Raw genomic sequence first — 20,066 nt, forward strand, 5'->3', positions numbered from 1 at the left:
TGGGTTTGACTTAGAACAAGTCCACTTTGGGTTCGTGTGATTTTTATTCCCAATATCACATCTGCCAAACCCATGTCTTTCATGTCAAACTTCGATTTTAACATGTCTTTTGTAGATTTAATCATCTTCTCATTACTACCAGCAATGAGCATATCATCTACATATAGACAAAGGATAACATATCCATCTGGTGTGTCTTTCACATAAACACACTTGTCACATTCATTGATCTTAAATCCTAAATCAAGCATGACATGATCAAACTTCTGGTGCCATTGTTTGGGAGCTTGTTTTAGTCCATACAAGGACTTAACGAGTTTACAAACTTTCCTTTCTTGTCCAGGCGCTTTAAACCCCGCATGTTGTTCCATGTAAATCTCTTCTTCGAGATTTTCATTTAGGAAAGCGGTTTTCACATCCATTTGATGTACTTCCAAGTTTCTAATGGCGACAATGGTAAGTACTAACCTGATTGAGGTTATTCGTGTTATCGGCGAATATGTATCAAAGTAATCTAGACCTTCTCGTTGTCTATAACCTTTGATCACCAACCTTGCATTATACTTATCAATGGTACCATCTGGCTTTAACTTCTTCTTGAAGATCCACCGATAACCTAGTGGCTTGCATCCTGGAGGAAGATCCACTAACTCCCATGTATGGTTTTGTAAAATAGAATCTATTTCACTTTTAATGGCCTCCTTCCATTGAGGTCCTTCAGAGGAAGACACCGCTTCGCGGTAAGTTGTAGGTTCATTTTCAACCATGTAAGTGTGAAAATCAGGACCGAATGATTTTTCTGTCCTTGCTCTTTTGCTTCGTCTCAGCTCAAGCTCTTCTTCCTCAGATTCTACTAGTTCCTCATGAACTTGTTCATGAGGTGTCTCAACTTCAACATGTTCATTCGCAATGCACGGAAATACATTTTCAAAGAACGAAGCATTTCTCGATTCCATGATCGAACCTTTATGTATATCCGAAATCTTGGATTCATGCACAAGGAACCGATAAGCCGTATTGTGTTCAGCATATTCAATAAATATGCAGTCAACAGTCTTTGACCCTATCTTTTGTGCCTTAGGTAGTCGAACAGCTACCTTTGCTAGGCACCCCCACACTTTGAGGTACTCATATGATGGTTTTCGTTTCCACCATAACTCGTATGGGGTTTCATCCTTTTTCTTTTGGGGTATCTTATTTAAAAGATAGTTTTCTGATAGGATGGCATCCCCCCACATTGACTGGCTTACACCCGAACTCACCAACATGGCATTCACCATTTCTTTCAAGGTTCTATTCTTTCTTTCAGCAGTGCCATTTGATTGGGGTGAGTAAGGTGCAGTGAATTCATGTATAATGCCACTTTGCGCACAATATTCAGCAAAAGGTGCAACATATTCGCCACCTCTATCACTGCGGACAGCCTTGATTTTCCGTTCAAGTTGATTCTCAACTTCATTTTTATAAGCAATAAATTTCTCAATTGCTTCATCTTTACTTTTTATAACTAAACATAACAATACTTCGTGTTATCATCGATAAACGTAATGAAGTACTTGTTACCATTCCTCGTTGGAATGGATTTCAAATCACACACATCAGTGTGAATCATATCAAGGGGTTCGGTTATTCGTTCAACCGATTTGAAGGATGATCTTGTTAATTTGGCTTCAACACAGGTTTTACATTTATAGGGCACAACCCTTTTAGATATTCATTCACTCTTGGTCAACATGACCTTTTGAACATATTTTCCATTTTTATTTTTATATTAAACGTCAAACTTGTTCAACAAACATCCGGACACCAGATTCCTTACGAATCTTAGGAACATACAACACATTATTCAATGTGAGTTCCTATCTAGAAGTCAATTTTTTCAGGATCATCACTAAAATAAACTGTTTTAGCGAAACAGAATATTTCAGTCAGCAAATACCGCGTGAACTAAATTAATTTGGGTTTTCAACCCAAATAAAAGTTTCATTTTACCGTGAACAAGCTAAGTTAAACCAAACATGTTTCAACTCAACTAGGTTAAACCAATCAGGTTTCAACCAAATAGGTAAACCGAGCAGGTTCACTCTAAACAAGTAAACCAAATAGGTTTAAACCCAACCGGGTAAATCAAATACGTTTCTACGGGTTTAAACTCAAACGGGTAACCAAATGTAGTGACCCCGACAAATCGTCAATTGACGGCGCCGTCTACGTAGGTCCCATTACATGGTCATAAGTCTTTAAAACAAAGTTTGACCGAAAATATGTCGCATTCATTTCATAAGTGTAGATGTTTCAAAGTTTACAAAAGTAGTTTCCATAACTAGTACATAACGATGTTTAAAGTACAAATGAAACACGTGCGACACATTTTAAAATAGTCAAAAGACGCTCCACATATGCAAGTATACTCGACATCCAAAGCAAGTATAAATAAAAACGAGCGGAAGCATGTATCACCTAATGTTCAAGGACCTAAGAAAAACATAGAAATCCGTCAACGAAAACGTTGGTGAAATCATAGGTTTAAGTAAGTAAGTGAGTAAAAGTAAGTCGAACCATAAGATTTGCATCATTGATAAATAGTAATACATTCTAAAAGTTAATATTCACGAGCACCCAATTATCAAAGTTTAACGTTTCCATCCTTAGTACCCCATCACAATAGTGTTAGAACATACACCGTTTCCCGAAAATATATTTCATCCGAATAACAGTAGCGAACCGTCCGAATGAGGGTTTGTCAAACCCATATGGCCATATAACATAAGTTCTCGCTTACACCGTCAAGTGTAACTAATGATAATCGAATTGAGGATTTTCGTTCTAAACTCGTATGTAGAATGTTTGTTTTCATGTACTTGTGTTCACTTGGTTAAAAGAAGCGTTTATGTTTTCTCATCCCAAAAGTAAGTTCAAAAGAGTAAAAAGTGGGACTATGATCTCACCTTGAGCGCAAGAGCAAATAAGTACTTCGACAAGTAACGTGTGCAAAGAACAATGCTAGTCTTGACCTAAACAAATAGGTTGTATCAATAACGATAGTCACGATTGGTCCAAGATGTTCAATTAGTCCTATGGCTCGTTATGACTCGATTATGTAGCATGTGAAACAAATTGTCAAGTTTCATGCAAGATACAAGTATAGAAACAAGTTAGGAAGGTTGCATAATCATTTGGTTAAGTTTGACAAAAAGTCAAACTTTGGTCGGGTCAAAGTCAACGAAAAAGTCAACATGTTCGGGTCGAGTCCCGAACTATTTTTCTGTGCTAATTATTCATATATAAGCATGTTAGAACAAGTTGCATGTGAATTGGAGGTCCGTAGCATGCCAAACATTTTCCGTATATTGGACATGGAGGTCAGAAACTGGACACGGCTTATGCCGCGCCGCGGCCCCAAATTGTCGCGCCGCGACAATACACGGGAGCTGGTACCTGGCCAGTTTCAGTTTTTCTAAGTCCAAACCAAAATCTTTTCATGCACAAAACACAACCCGTAACCACTTAGAACTCGCACCTTATATCGTTGGAAAGCTCTTTTGACAAGGAATACAACTAAACACGTTTCACCAACCGAAAACATTATTTGCAATGACCGAATTTTCAAATCAAAAGATCAATCAATGCACACATTTAATGCTTCAAATTTTATAGGTGCACATTTATGATTTGGGCATTTAATGAATACATACAACACGCTGTTTTGTAGATAATCAAGCATACAATACAACTAAATACTTACCAACAATAATTAATGGCATTCAATTCATCAAATATTCATTTCAAGCTTATCAAACCCTAACTCAAATTCACCAAATTCACTAATCAAGTTTATGGAGCTTTCTCAAACAACCTACACATCAAATTGAAGCTAGTGATACTAGGAACACATTTAATACATGCATTTATAACATTTAACAACATTCAAGCAACCAAATCACTAATCAAACACACCAAAGTTCATATTCAAGCTAGTTACTTCAAATAACTAAATCGAGCATATAAATCATATAATCATGTTAGACTTGAGCCATAGACACTAATTAACAACTTTATAACTTAAAAACATCAAGAACACAAAATCTAGTGATTTTAGAAAGTTACCCAAATGTAATAAAATTGGTATGGAATCGAAGAGGAAGTTGCAAGGATTCCAAATATGTAATTTGTTTTGCAAGACACCCGCTAGCTTGAATTTAGATGATGATTCTTGAAGATGAAGATTGAGAGAATAGTTGAAAGTATTAAATGAAAAGTGAAAATGAAAATGGAAAATAATGGGTGGAGGAGATGGAGTGTTGACCATTTGACCTAGTCAAATGTTTGGCACTTGGGCAAGTTTGGCCCCTCTAGTTCCATTCGGGAGCGTGAATTACCTGACGAGATAATTTAAAACGCATATTAACGGGAGATGTTATAAACATATAACGGAGTTTAAAATAGTATAACGGAAAGGTAAACGGAAAAAGGCGGGATGTTACATTACCTACTCCTTAAAAGAAATTTCGTCCCGAAATTTAAGCAGGCGTGGTAGTCGTTCTTCCTTCCTCGAAATCTGACGTTTCCGGAACCGGGAATAGATGAGGGTATTTCCTTTGCATTTGATCTCGCCTTTCCCAAGTAAACTCGGGTCCTCTTTTGGCGTTCCATCGGACCTTAACAATCGGAATTCGGCTTTGCTTTAGTTTCTTATCAGAGACGTCCACAATCTCAACCGGTTCCTCCACAAAATGGAGTTTGTCATTAATAGCAAGTTCCTCGAGAGGGACGACGATATCGGGTTCGGCAAGGCACTTCTTCAAGTTCGATACATGAAAAGTAGGATGGACGGAGCTTAGTTGAGGCGGAAGATCCAAACGATAAGCAACAGTTCCAACACGCTCTAAGATTTCGAAAGGACCAACATACCGCGGATTTAGTTTCCCACGTTTCCAAAACGAATGACACCTTTCCAAGGTGTGACCTTTAACATGACGCGGTCACCGACTTGAAATTCGAGGTCGTTGCGTCTTTTGTCGGTATAGCACTTTTGACGACTCCAGGCCGTCCGAAGCCTATCTCGGATTTGTACGATCTTCTCGGTGGTTTCGTGAATGAGTTCGGGTCCGGTGATTTACACGTCGCCTACCTCGGCCCAACAAAGAGGTGAACGACATTTTCGGCCATATAGCGCTTCAAAAGGTGCGGCTTTAATACTCGCGTGATAACTATTGTTGTAAGAGAACTCGGCGAGAGGTAAGTGCTTGTCCCAAGCTTTTCCAAAATCAACCACGCAAGCTCGTAACATGTCTTCCAAGGTTTGAATTGTGCGTTCGCTTTGTCCATCGGTTTGAGGATGATATGCGGTGCTCATGTCTAAACGCGTTCCCAACGCTTCTTGCAAGGTATGCCAAAATCTAGAAACAAAACGGCCGTCTCGGTCAGAGATAATCGATAAAGGTACACCGTGTCGGGCTACGATCTCCTTGATGTAAAGTTGTGCAAGTTTCTCCATTTTGTCCGTTTCTTTCATGGCAAGGAAGTGTGCGGATTTGGTGAGACGGTCAACAATAACCCAAATAGTATCATAACCGCCCGACGTTTTTGGTAGCTTGGTGATAAAATCCATCGTTATCCTTTCCCACTTCCATTGCGGGATTTCGGGTTGTTGAAGTAACCCGGACGGTCTTTGGTGTTCGGCTTTGACTTTAGAGCAAGTTAAACACTTGGCAACGTAAGTAGCAACGTCCTTTTTAATGTTCGGCCACCAATATTGTTCTTTAAGGTCATGGTACATCTTATTGGCACCAGGATGAATCGAGTATCGTGATTTGTAGGCTTCATCTAAGATGAGGTTTCGTAAATCGCCATACCTAGGCACCCAAATTCTTCCAGTGTAATATCGAAGTCCGGTCTCCTTACCTTTAAATCGAGAGACGAGAATGTTTAAAAGTTCGTGTGCAATGTTTTCATCCTTAAGAGCCTCCTCTTGGGCTACACGAATTTGGCTATTAAGGTTGGTGTAGATGGTGATGTTTAAAGCTCGGACACGAAGAGGCACCGCTCTTTCCTTTCGACTTAAGGCATCGGCCACTACATTTGCCTTTCCGGAGTGGTAACGAAGCTCGCAACCGTAATCGTTTAAGGTTTCAATCCACCTTCGTTGTCTCATGTTTAGTTGCTTTTGATCGAAGATGTGTTGAAGACTTTTGTGATCGGTAAAGATAGTACTCTTAGTTCCATAAAGATAGTGTCTCCACATTTTAAGTGCAAAGACAACGGCTCCGAGCTCGAGATCATGTGTCGTGTAGTTTCGTTCATGAATTTTGAGTTGTCGAGAAGCATAAGAAATGACTTTCGTTCATTGCATCAACACACACCCAAAACCATGTTTTGAGGCGTTGCAATACACAACAAAATCATCGTTGCCTTCGGGAAGTGACAAGACAGGAGCGGTGGTTAGCTTCGTTTTCAAGATTTGAAATGCGGATTCTTGTTCGGTTGCCCAAACGAATTTTCTTCCCTTGTGAGTTAACGCGGTTAGGGGACGAGCGACCAAAGAGAAATCTTTGATGAATCTACGATAGTATCCGGCGAGACCCAAGAATTGACGAATGTGAGTAGGAGTAGTAGGAGTCTCCCATTTACTAATGGCTTTGATTTTTGATGGATCGACTTTAATACCTTGGTCACTTACAACATGACCAAGAAATTGAACTTCCTTCAACCAAAATTCACACTTGGAGAATTTGGCATAGAGTCGTTCTTGTCTTAAAAGTTCAAGCACAAGTCGGAGGTGTTCCTCGTGTTCTTCTTCGCTTTTAGAATAGACCAAGATGTCATCGATGAACACAATAACGAATTTGTCAAGATACGGTTTGCACACGCGGTTCATAAGATCCATGAACACCACCGGTGCGTTAGTGAGACCAAATGGCATGACAAGGAATTCATAACTACCATAACGAGTTCGGAAAGCGGTTTTGGAGACATCTTCCCCCTTAACCCTTAATTGATGATAACCCGAGCGGAGATCGATTTTCGAATATACACAAGACCCTTGTAGTTGATCAAAGAGGTCATCGATGCGAGGAAGAGGATATCGGTTCTTAACCGTCAATTTGTTTAGTTCACGATAATCAATGCACATTCGTAGGGATCCATCTTTCTTCTTAATGAATAAAATCGGAGCGCCCCATGGTGAATGGCTAGGTTGGATAAAACCACGGTCAAGTAGTTCTTGAATTTGACTTTGCAATTCTTGCAATTCGGATGGAGCGAGTCTATATGGTGCACGTGCTATGGGTGCGGCTCCCGGAATAAGATCGATTTAAAATTTGACCGGTCGATGAGGTGGAAGACCCGGTAATTCATCGGGAAATACATCAGAAAAGTCACTAACAATTGGCACATGATCGATGCGCTTTTCATCGGCCTCGACTTTCTTAACATGAGCAAGGATCGCGAAACAACCCTTACGGAGTAATTTTCTAACTTTAAGGCACAAAACGAGATGGAGTCCGGTGCAATTCTTGTCGCCATAGACAATCAATGGTTCACCATTCTTGATAGGAATTCGGATTGCGTGAAGATCGCAAAGAATGTGAGATTTATTTTTGACCATCCAATTCATACCGATTATTACATCAAAACTCCCTAGTCCCATGGGTATCAAGTCAATTTCAAATTCATTACCCAAAATGTTTAACGTACACCCCCGGTAATATGTGTCGGCACTCAATAGTTTCCCGTTGGCCACTTCAATGGTATAAGTGGTATCTAAGGGGTGTGGTGGAGTGCAAAGGTTAGGAGCCAAAGTCTTGGACACGAAACATTTATCGGCACCCGAATCAAATAAGCAAGTAACATAAGAGTTGTTGAGAAGAAACGTACCCGTGACTAGTTCATTGTCATCTCGGGCTTCCTCGGTGTTAATGTTGAAGGCTCGGCCGCGTATGTTGGGGTTGGATTTCTTCTTCGGGCATTCGTTCCTATAATGGCCCGTTTGGCCACATTCGTAACAAGTGACCGTCTTTGAAGGATTAGGCCCCTTTCGAGCGACGGGGGCGGCGCTTGTGCAATTGTTGGCCTTGTGACCAACTCCTTGGCATCGGTGACAAATTAGCTTTCCACATTCACCCGAGTGGTGCTTGTGACATTTGTTGCAAAAAGGTTGAGTTCCGGCATAACCTTTCTTGCCGTCGTTGGTGAAAGGCTTTTTTGGTGAAGGTGTTGTTGTTGTAGTTGCTTGATGGAGTGGCTTCCCATTTCCTTTTGTTGCCACCCGATTTGTCCTCGGCCTTAGGAGCCGGCACTACGATTTCATCAACCGTTTCAATAAATTGGCGGGCCATGTTCAAAGCGGCTTGATGATTAGCGGGTTTGGAGGACATCACACATTGTTTGATGCTCTTTGGAAGACCATCCATATAGAGTTCAACCCTTTGAGATTCGGGGTTCACCGAGATTAGGACACATCAAGGATAATTCGGCGAAATGTTGATTATAAGCTTTGAGATCGTTCCCGACCGCCTTTAAAGCTCTTAGCTCTTGTTCGAGCTTTCGAGTTTCTTCGCGAGGGAAATATTCAACAATCATCTTTTCCCTTAAATCGGCCCAAGAGAGGGCATGAGCTTCATCGGTACCCACCGATTGAACATAGGTGTTCCACCACGTGAGGGCAACACCGACGAAAGTGTGAGTGGAGTATTTGACCTTGTCTTGGTCCCGACAACCGCTTATGCTAAAGACGGCCTCCGTTTGTTCGAACCATCGAGTAAGAGTAACCGGTCCCCCGATTCCATCATAGGTGTGAGGTTTGCACCCCATAAAAGCCTTGTAGGAGCACCCTTCGCTAGAGTTACTGGCTCCTTGGTTGTTGTTGTGGTTGTTGTTATTGTTGTTGTTGGAGGAGTGACCGGCCATGGCCGCCTCTACGGCGGTGGCCACCATTCGTTGTAGCGCTTGTTCGGGAGTCTCATGGCATGGTACACGACGAGGAGGCATTGTTCCTTCAAAACAAAAGAATACCGTTGGTTAGTATTCTAAATAATACTAACCGTGATATGGAATAAAGATAGAGAGAAAATTTTTCCTTGACTCGCCTTAAATTCTTTATGTCATAATGTCGGAACGTTCATATGAGTCACCGTAATATAATCCCGGAAATTATACTACCCTAATTCATATGTGCATTCAACACTATTTCATATAGTCAAGGTGGCGCGTCAATTAAATCAAGTAACGTGAGATTAAGATTGAATAAGAATTAGATATGATAGAAGAGTTTGAGTATAATGCACAAGTAGTCAAGTAATTCCTACTCTAAGTCTATATGACTCACCAATGTACCCTATGACTCGGGGTTGACACCAATGAACTCTAAATCCCTACAACCAAGGCTCTGATACCATCTGTAGCGACCCCGACAAATCGTCAATTGACGGCGCCATCTACGTAGGTCCCATTACATGGTCATAAGTCTTTAAAACAAAGTTTGACCGAAAATATGTCGCATTCATTTCATAAGTGTGGATGTTTCAAAGTTTACAAAAGTAGTTTCCATAACTAGTACATAACGATGTTTAAAGTACAAATGAAACACGTGCGACACAGTTTAAAGTAGTCAAAAGACGCTCCACATATGCAAGTATACTCGACATTCAAAGCAAGTATCAAAAAGAACGAGCGGAAGCATGTATCACCTAATGTTCAAGTACCTGAGAAAAACATAGAAATCTATCAACGAAAATGTTGGTGAAATCATAGGTTTAAGTAAGTAAGTGAGTAAAAGTAAGTCGAACCACAAGATTTGCATCACTGATAAATAGTAATACATTCTAAAAGTTAATATTCACGAGCACCCAATTATCAAAGCTTAACGTTTCCATCCTTAGTACCCCATCACAATAGTGTTAGAACATACACCGTTTCCCGAAAATATATTTCATCCGAATAACGGTAGCGAACCGTCCGAATGAGGGTTTGTCAAACCCATATGGCCATATAACATAAGTTCTCGCTTACACTGTCAAGTGTAACTAATGATAATTGAATTGAGGATTTTCGTTCTAAACTCGTATGTAGAATGTTTGTTTTCATGTACTTGTGTTCACTTGGTTAAAAGAAGCGTTTATGTTTTCTCATCCCAAAAGTAAGTTCAAAAGAGTAAAAAGTGGGACTATGATCTCACCTTGAGCGCAAGAGCAAATAAGTACTTCGACAAGTAACGTGTGCAAAGAACAATGCTAGTCTTGACCTAAACAAATAGGTTGTATCAATAACGATAGTCACGATTGGTCCAAGATGTTCAATTAGTCCTATGGCTCGTTATGACTCGATTATGTAGCATGTGAAACAAATTGTCAAGTTTCATGCAAGATACAAGTATAGAAACAAGTTAGGAAGGTTGCATAATCATTTGGTTAAGTTTGATAAAAAGTCAAACTTTGGTCGGGTCAAAGTCAACGAAAAAGTCAACAAGTTCGGGTCGAGTCCCGAACTATTTTTCTGTGCTAATTATTCATATATAAGCATGTTAGAACAAGTTGCATGTGAATTGGAGGTCCGTAGCATGCCAAACATTTTCCGTATATTGGACATGGAGGTCAGAAACTGGACACGACTTATGCCGCGCCGCGGCCCCAAATTGTCGCGCCGCGACAATACACGGGAGCTGGTACCTGGCCAGTTTCAGTTTTTCTAAGTCCAAACCAAAATCTTTTCATGCACAAAACACAACCCGTAACCACTTAGAACTCGCACCTTATATCGTTGGAAAGCTCTTTTGACAAGGAATACAACTAAACACGTTTCACCAACCGAAAACATTATTTGCAATGACCGACTTTTCAAATCAAAAGATCAATCAATGCACACATTTAATGCTTCAAATTTTATAGGTGCACATTTATGATTTGGGCATTTAATGAATACATACAACACGCTGTTTTGTAGATAATCAAGCATACAATACAACTAAATACTTACCAACAATAATTAATGGCATTCAATTCATCAAATATTCATTTCAAGCTTATCAAACCCTAACTCAAATTCACCAAATTCACTAATCAAGTTTATGGAGCTTTCTCAAACAACATACACATCAAATTGAAGCTAGTGATACTAGGAACATATTTAATACATGCATTTATAACATTTAACAACATTCAAGCAACCAAATCACCAATCAAACACACCAAAGTTCATATTCAAGCTAGTTACTTCAAATAACTAAATCGAGCATATAAATCATATAATCATGCTAGACTTGAGCCATAGACACTAATTAACAACTTTATAACTTAAAAACATCAAGAACATAAAATCTAGTGATTTTAGAAAGTTACCCAAATGTAATGAAATCGGTATGGAATCGAAGAGGAAGTTGCAAGGATTCCAAATATGTAATTTGTTTTGCAAGACACCCGCTAGCTTGGATTTAGATGATGATTCTTGAAGATGAAGATTGAGAGAAAAGTTGAAAGTATTAAATGAAAAGTGAAAATGAAAATGGAAAATAATGGGTGGAGGAGATGGAGTGTCGACCATTTGACCTAGTCAAATGTTTGGCACTTGGGCAAGTTTGGTCCCTCTAGTTCCATTCGGGTGCGTGAATTACCTAACGAGATAATTTAAAACGCATATTAACGGGAGATGTTATAAACATATAACGGAGTTTAAAATAGTATAACGGAAAGGTAAACGGAAAAAGGCGGGATGTTACACCAAACAGGTATCACCTTAAAACCGTTTCAACTCAAACGGGTAAACCGAACAGGTTTCAACCCTACTGTTAAACCAAGCAGGTTTAAACACAAACATGTAAACCAAACATGTTAAAACCAAAAGGTTTATGCTAAACGATTAAACTAAACCGTTTCAACAAAACCGGTTAAATAACAGTCTAAAACTGTCCGAATACTGTCCCGAAGACAGTCTATAACCAGTGTCAAATACTGTCTGGAAACAGATCAAAATACAGTTCGAAATCAGTCCGAAGACTGTTCGAATACACGTTATAGAACGATCGACTTGCGCACAAGTAATCTGAATGATTCCAAACCTGAACCGCGCTCACAATTTGAGCATCATGATTCGCAAGGTTCAGCCAAGAACCTCGCAAGGTTCAGCGTGGTCAGCTAAAAGAACATCTTTTACTGCCAACGTTTAAAGTTCACACGCGTGAACTTTTCAGGTTACCTAACATGAGTAAGTACCCCGTTAGAAACGGTGCAACAATCATGGTAGTAACAGTAGTAGTAGAGTTCATAATCCTTGAGTGTTGAACGGTTGAGATTGCATTCGAATAAATGATCGAACAAAATTAAATAAGCATCAATTAATTATGCATATCAACATACAACTACATTTATTGATACAAATGCAATTATATAGTGGTATAAATAACGACTATAATCAACACTTGTAAAACAACTATATTATCAACTCTAATAAATATTTATATAGTTTGTAAGAGTTCCATATCTTAATCAACAAATTCCAGCAGAGAATTATAACAATTTCTCGTTAATAATATGGCAACAATTATGCACAAATTAGAACATATAAAATTATAGAACCATAATCAGGCCAAAAATATAGACCCAATGTCTATGAATATGCATACAGAGTAATATGAATATATGGCTCTCTAAATACACTATAAATTCTCATTGAATTTATTATCAAATACTTACTATGCAATATAAAGTATTGAACCATAATTAGGTAACATGACCATGCTCATATCTAATATGTTTATATATAACATATATGATTCTAAAAACCCGTAACAGAATCAATATAAGGTATTGATATGCATAGTAAGTGTATACATAAAAGGCAAATTTAATCATTCTCGAGTTTAAATTATCATATGATTATGATTAAATTTGCGAACAACATATAGAATCAGTAAACGGTATTCATAATTATTCATACTATGATATCAAGTCTAAAACGATCTTCATATCCTTACAATTCATATTACCAATATTTGTATATATTCTGAACTTGGGTAACAAGATATACATCACGTGTGTATCATGAAAATATATGGATGTAACAGTAAACCAAATTTGATCGCATCGGATAAATGTAAAATATAAACTTTTCTTAAAATAATATTCAAAGGTCCCACCTATTATTTATAATATAAATAAAACAAATTCATGATGAATCATAATCCCACCTATTATTTATAATATAAATAAATTGTTTGATTATATCATCACAAATAAGTCAACGAACTAGTGAATCAAATACTCGTCAGTTTTTATTCGCTACTTGTCCACTACCTATATTATATTCAAATCTATTATAATCTATTAATCTATTATAATTAATAATTAATAATAGTTCAATAAAATAGCATCACATATCAGGATTACAAACTGAAAGATTGTAATCAAGTAACCCGTGGGTTTCATAACCAAATCAGTTTCGTATCGAGTCTGTTTAAGATTGTTATATATATATATATATATATATATATATATATATATATATATATATATATATATATATATATATATATATATATGAAACTGTATATATGTGAAACTGGAAACACATAAACACATTGCAACAGATTACCTTAAGCATAATATTCATATTCATAATATTCATATACGAACATACTATAAATATAATCAGAAACTGAAACGTAAAACGATCAAACCGAATTTAAGGGTTGAACCGGGCTTGCGTTTGACACAATTACCTTAAACAGATTCTTCGTCTGTTCCCAGGGTACACCGGTTCGAAGCAGCGTACTGCCGAACTTGAACTTGCCTGAAAATTCGTCGTAAGTAGATACCAAGTTGAACTGAGAAGGAAAGCTTTAGCACTTGTGTGAGTGTGTGTTTTCTTTATGTTTTTTATGTTTGGGTGTATGTCATTATGTACCCCAAGATCCCTTATATAGAAAACAATCAACAATTGGTAACACCTAACACTTATTATAATATTCAATTATTGTCACTAATGATTTGATGATAAGAGTAATTCTTAAACAAATCATTTAATCATTCTAGTGACATAACCAATAAGTGAAGTTGTAATGGGTCATGACTGTAATCGAACTTACAACAAAAAGAAAACTGACCACATTGTACCACACACGCATCTTTGAGATTCGATATCTCATTCACATTTAATCCGTTTTAGACATACTTTAGCTTGTTTTAAAGTCCTCATCAAGGACTACAAAAACCCACTAAATATCTACTAATATATATTACGTTATGATATATTAATATGTGTCCAAAGTTTGTAAAACCCATTTGTTTTACCAAAATTTCCAACAATAAAAACAGAACTCACCGTTCAAAATCAGGGAATAGCGGTAAAATCTCAACTGGCTGTAGATTGTTTTTATTAGCATGAACAGGATGCAATTTACATGCCTCAAATGAAGACCGGATACCCTGAATTTTCCTTTCCCTGTTATAATTAACATAAAACTTAATGACCATATATTGTACTAACAGCTACTTAATTCACCAAATCTAGTCTGCAATTTCTTCATATATAGAAAGTTGAAAATATTATTCATATATAATAATTTACCAGCTATCCAGACTGTCAAGTATGTTACGTCCACATATTTCTCGAGGTTCTTTTGCTTTCTTTTCAGTCAAAGACTATAGATTGTATCGAATCAAATAAATGTCACAAAATCACATATTATATACCTATATCTAAAAGGTAAAGTGAGAATAAATAGTACTATTCATTTTTCCACTTTCCACAAACTTAACCCCTAACTTTCATTTAAATACAAATCGAACCCCCTTTATACGTATATTTTTTCTCAAATTTTACAAGCTTAACCTCCTAACTTTTATTAAAATACAAATCGAACCCCCATTTTACTAACTTTTTTTTTTCTAATATTCAATTTTTACAAACTTAACCCCTTAACTTTTATTAAAATACAAATCGAACCCCCACTTTATACGTAAAGTTTTTTCAAATTTCATAAACTTAACCCACTACCTTTTATTAAAATACAAATCGAACCCCACTTTACTAACTTTTTTTTTTTAAATAAAACCCGAACGCTAAAAGAAGCAACTTTCACAAACGGAACAACCCTTCAATGTTATGTCGAAACAAATTCTTTTTTACAAAATGGATCAAGACTTTTTTTTAAACTCGCATTCAAAACGGAGCCCCCGGCGCGAAGCGAGGGCTCCACAACTAGTTTATTACAAAATAGTCGAGATAAGAAGTAGTATACCAACCTGTCAGGTGGCATCGGTGCTAATAGGAGATATATATTGCGTTTTTAACAACCACGACATGCCTTTATCCGTAGGCCGTTCTTTCCTCTTTAATCCGTCTTTCTTAATAGGTGTCACCAAAACATCTTCCTGCAAAAGTTTTTCATCTTCGAGAGCAATACTTAATATTTCATTCTTGGGCACACTGTAATTTAGATTTGAGAAAATAGTAAAATTAAAGGGTTTTTTTTTTTTTTTTTGTATATACTTATAAATGTAAAGATCCGTCCTAATCCATCTGGACGAAGTCTTCAACATTTGGTTTCATTGCGAGGTTCTGACCTCTATATGATACATTTTACAAACATTGCATTCGTTTTTAAAAGACAAACTTCCCTTACATCGAAAGTTGACAGATATGCATATCCTTTCATAATATATCCAAACTATAAATGACTTATTATTAATCTTGATGAACTCAACGACTCAAATACAACGTCTTTTGAAATATGTCATGAATGACTCCAAGTAATATCTCTAAAATGAGCAAATGCACAGCGGAAGATTTCTCTCATACCTGAGAATAAACATGCTTAAAAGTGTCAACCAAAAAATTGGTGAGTTCATTAGTTTATCAAAATCAATATTCATTTCCATTATTTTTATAGACCACAAGATACTCATATTTCGAAAACAATCTGTGCAGGTCTGCTCACTGCTGTAAAAATCTATTCATATGATGAACACCTGGTAACCGACCTTAACATGGATGCATATAGAATATCCCCATCATTCCGGGACTCTCATCGGATATGATAAATCGAAGTACTAAAGCAGTTCAAATTCTCTGACTGGAGCTTGTTAGTGCCCATAGATCTATCTTTAGGATTCGCGTCAATTAGTGGCAATTATAATAAACACTAATTCTTAGGCTACCAAGCTAAAAAGGGGCATATTCGGTTCGATAATCCAACATAGAATGTAGTTTTGAGTACTTGTGTCTATTTCGTCAAACATTTATAAAAGCAGCGCATGTATTCTCAGTCCCAAAAATATATATTGCAAAAGCATTTAAAAAGGGTGCAAATGAAACTCATAATACAATATTTTGTAGTAAAAATATTCATACGACGATACCGAACAATGCAGTGTTGACCTCAGATTCACGAACCTATATCAGGTATATATATTAATACATATAATCGTAATCGGACAAAATTATATATTGTTAGTGCTATAATTGTTATTTTAATTATGTGTTTCATTAATAACCTAAATAATTACATTTATTTTGTATACATTAAATAATTAATTATAATATAGTTTTATTAAGTATGTTTTTATATTATTAATTTTTATTGTAATAACAATAATGATAATAATAATATATTAAAAATAATGACACTTATAATAATGATAATAAAAATAATGATAATAATAATAAAAATAATAATTTTAAATATAATAATAAAATCATGTTTAATGATAATAATAATAATAATGATAAAAAAATAATAATAGTAAAGATACTTTTAATAATAATAATAATGATAAGTTTAATAAAAATGATAATTTTATATATATTGATAATTTTACTAATAATGATAAATTTAATAAAAAAGATTATTTTTAATAAAAATGATAGTTTTAATGATAATACTAATAATAATTTAAATGATGATTTTAATAAACATGTTATTCTTAATAATAATGATAATCTTAATAAAAATGATAATTTTATTTAATCACGCCTTAATTGTATTTATATTCATCTTTACTCATAAACGTACTTATAATTGTACTTCTCAGTAGTAATTACTTTAACTATATTCATGATCACAACCTTAATCTTTTTTATCTTAACATTCGTAATCTTAATTATATTTGTATTAATGATATTTATAATATAATACTTATGATATCGAGATTGGTATTAGTACAATAATAATAATAATAATAATAATAATAATAATAATAATAATAATAATAATAATAATAATAATAATAATAATAATAGTAATAATAATAACAGTAGTAGTAGTAGTAGTAGTAGTAGTAGTAGTAGTAGTAGTAGTAGTAGTAGTGGTGGTAGTAATAATAATAATAATAGTAATAATAATAATATTATTATTATAATAATAATTATAATTATATTATACCTAAAATAACATTTGTGCGATGGAATTGGAACAGAGACTAGACAAGCTTTAGTTCATTATCATTGTACCCTCATCAACTTATCATGATCCATACCATATCATCATCATCATAGTCCCTCATCATCATCATCATCATACCATACTCGAATCTTTTATGTTTTTATCATAATCGCGTCTTTATCATACGGTATCATATTATCCGGCTTTAACATCATCATCATATCTTTCATCATCGGTAAACATAATCATCATCATCATTCTATATTACGCATATCATGATCATCATCTTTATTCTAATAATCATCATCATCATTACCGAACATATTCATCATCACATAATCACGATTTTAGTCGTCATCACCTTCCATTTATTGATTATCATCATCGTATAATCATCGTGATATCATCACCGACCTCGTTCATCATCATATTCGTTTCATCATCTTCATCATATCATAACATCATCTTGATCATCGACATAAAATCACGATTTCATCGTGACCCATTACTATTCATCATCTTCAACATTATCATCATTCATCATCCCGTATTATCATCTTTATCATCACCCATTCTATCATCATCATGTACATCATCGTAACATCATCATCATCTTTATCGTTTTTTCTATATTCCCATTCCTCATTATCTTTAATCAACATCGTGACTCATCACGGAGACCATCATCATAATTATCGTTACATTACTTCATCATCATCAATATGCACTGTCGTCATCATCATATTAAGATTACTATACATCATCTTCCTCGTGCCTCATCTTCACTGTTCATCTTCAACTTCATCTTTTCATCACCTTCATTTTGACATTATCTTCTTCATTTTTATAATTAACACCGTATCATTACAAACTAGTTCAACCCGAAATGAAGTTGAAATAGAAACAGAAATGAGGCAGTTCGATGGTGGTGAGGTTGAGTGGTGTGTTCACGATGGAGTAAAACCGAAAATTAATGGTGGTATTTGTTTGAGTTGGTTCCGGCGATGGTGAGGTGGCGACGGATGGTGGTGGGTGTTCCGGCGGTGGCCCATGGTAGTGGACATAGCCGATGATTAGTGGGTGTTGCAGGGTGGTAGTGTGGCCGGTTGTGTTTGCAGGTGACGGCCGAAGGTGGTACAAGGTGGCGGGTTTTGATGGTTATCCGGTGGCCGATCAAGAGAATAACACAAGGTGATTGTGATTGTAGGGAGACAATGGAATCACTGATCATATGCAAGTATATATCTATGTATAACTCATATACTATTAATAATAGTTAATAATATTATATATTATATAATAATAATAATAATAATAATAATAATAATAATAATAATAATAATAATAATAATAATAATAATAATAATAATAATAATAATAATAATAATAAATAAATAAAATAATAGAAAGCAAACACTCTCGTGTATAAAGCCAGTGATAAGAATAGTGGAGCAGTCACACTCTTGTTTGATTGTACCGACGGTTAATTCGGGTAGTATATCATGCTCCTTGCTAAACAGTTAAAATACAAAATTGTTCCTACAAATCTCAAAATTTTAAGTTAAGTCCATTTATTTATTTTGGCCATTAAATGTTTGAAACCTGATCAAAAAGGTGCGTCTACTATTTATTTTTAATTCCAAATAATCTGTACGGAGTATTAAAATTCAACTCATCAAAGTAAAAATATTTTTACTAAATCTAAACTTTACATAACTTAATTATAGACCAATATTTAATTCCAACTGCTCATAAGTTCGAGTCTTAAACTTGTTTAATATCGTTCATAAAAATGGACCTGTCATTCGAGCTCGATCCCAACTAAAAATTAAATATTTTTAAAATTAATAAAATAGATTCTAAATATGTTTTTAATAAAGCTAAAATTGATACAACCTATTTTCAGATCATCGTTTATTCTAAAATCACGTAAGTTCCTTTTTAACTCATTTACTATCAATCGAATAATAATTGAGCGTTACCGTCATTTACTAAATATCTTCGAAACCAGATAATTGTATATTCTACATACTTTATTTACATATAGATACTTTTTATGTATTATTATTATTTTTTTTAAAAAAAATTATTTTAACAATTACTATATATAATATTTCATTTTATTGTATATACATGTATATATATATATATATATATATATATATGTATATATATATATGTGTATATATATATGTGTGTGTATATATATATATATATATATATATATATATATATATATATATATATATATATATACACCTCTAAATACATGCATATTTATTTACAAGCAATCGTATCGTGAGTCGTCGGGAATAGTCGAGGGTCAAATGAATTCATAAAAATAGTTCAAAAATTTTGAGACTCAACATTACAGACTTTGCTTATCGTGTCGAATTCATATAAAGATTAAGTTTAAATTTGGTCAGAAATTTCTGAGTCGTCACAGTACCTACCCGTTAAAGAAATTTCGCCCCGAAATTTGATTAAGGTGGTCATGGCTAACAATAAAAATGTTTTCATGACTAATATGAGTTGATAAATAGAGTTTTATCATTTTTGATTAATATAGATAAAACGATTCGATTATGTGAGCGTATGAGTGAAGCTATCGCAAAAGAGTGAAATTAGTAAATGCAGATTTGTCTTAACTGGTGATGTAGTCACGGTTGATTTCCGGGATTCAAGGAATTTCGAG

At 35.2% G+C, this 20,066-nt stretch overlaps 1 pseudogene; it reads right to left on the bottom strand.

Moving 5' to 3' along the window:
* LOC139889472 (protein PAF1 homolog) overlaps nt 1–18,033 on the bottom strand; it is a 36,865-nt pseudogene extending 18,832 nt beyond the window's left edge.
* Nucleotides 18,034–20,066: the final 2,033 nt, after the last annotated feature.

Source organism: Rutidosis leptorrhynchoides, chromosome 2, assembly GCF_046630445.1.
Source record: "Rutidosis leptorrhynchoides isolate AG116_Rl617_1_P2 chromosome 2, CSIRO_AGI_Rlap_v1, whole genome shotgun sequence".
Classification (NCBI taxonomy): domain Eukaryota; kingdom Viridiplantae; phylum Streptophyta; class Magnoliopsida; order Asterales; family Asteraceae; genus Rutidosis; species Rutidosis leptorrhynchoides.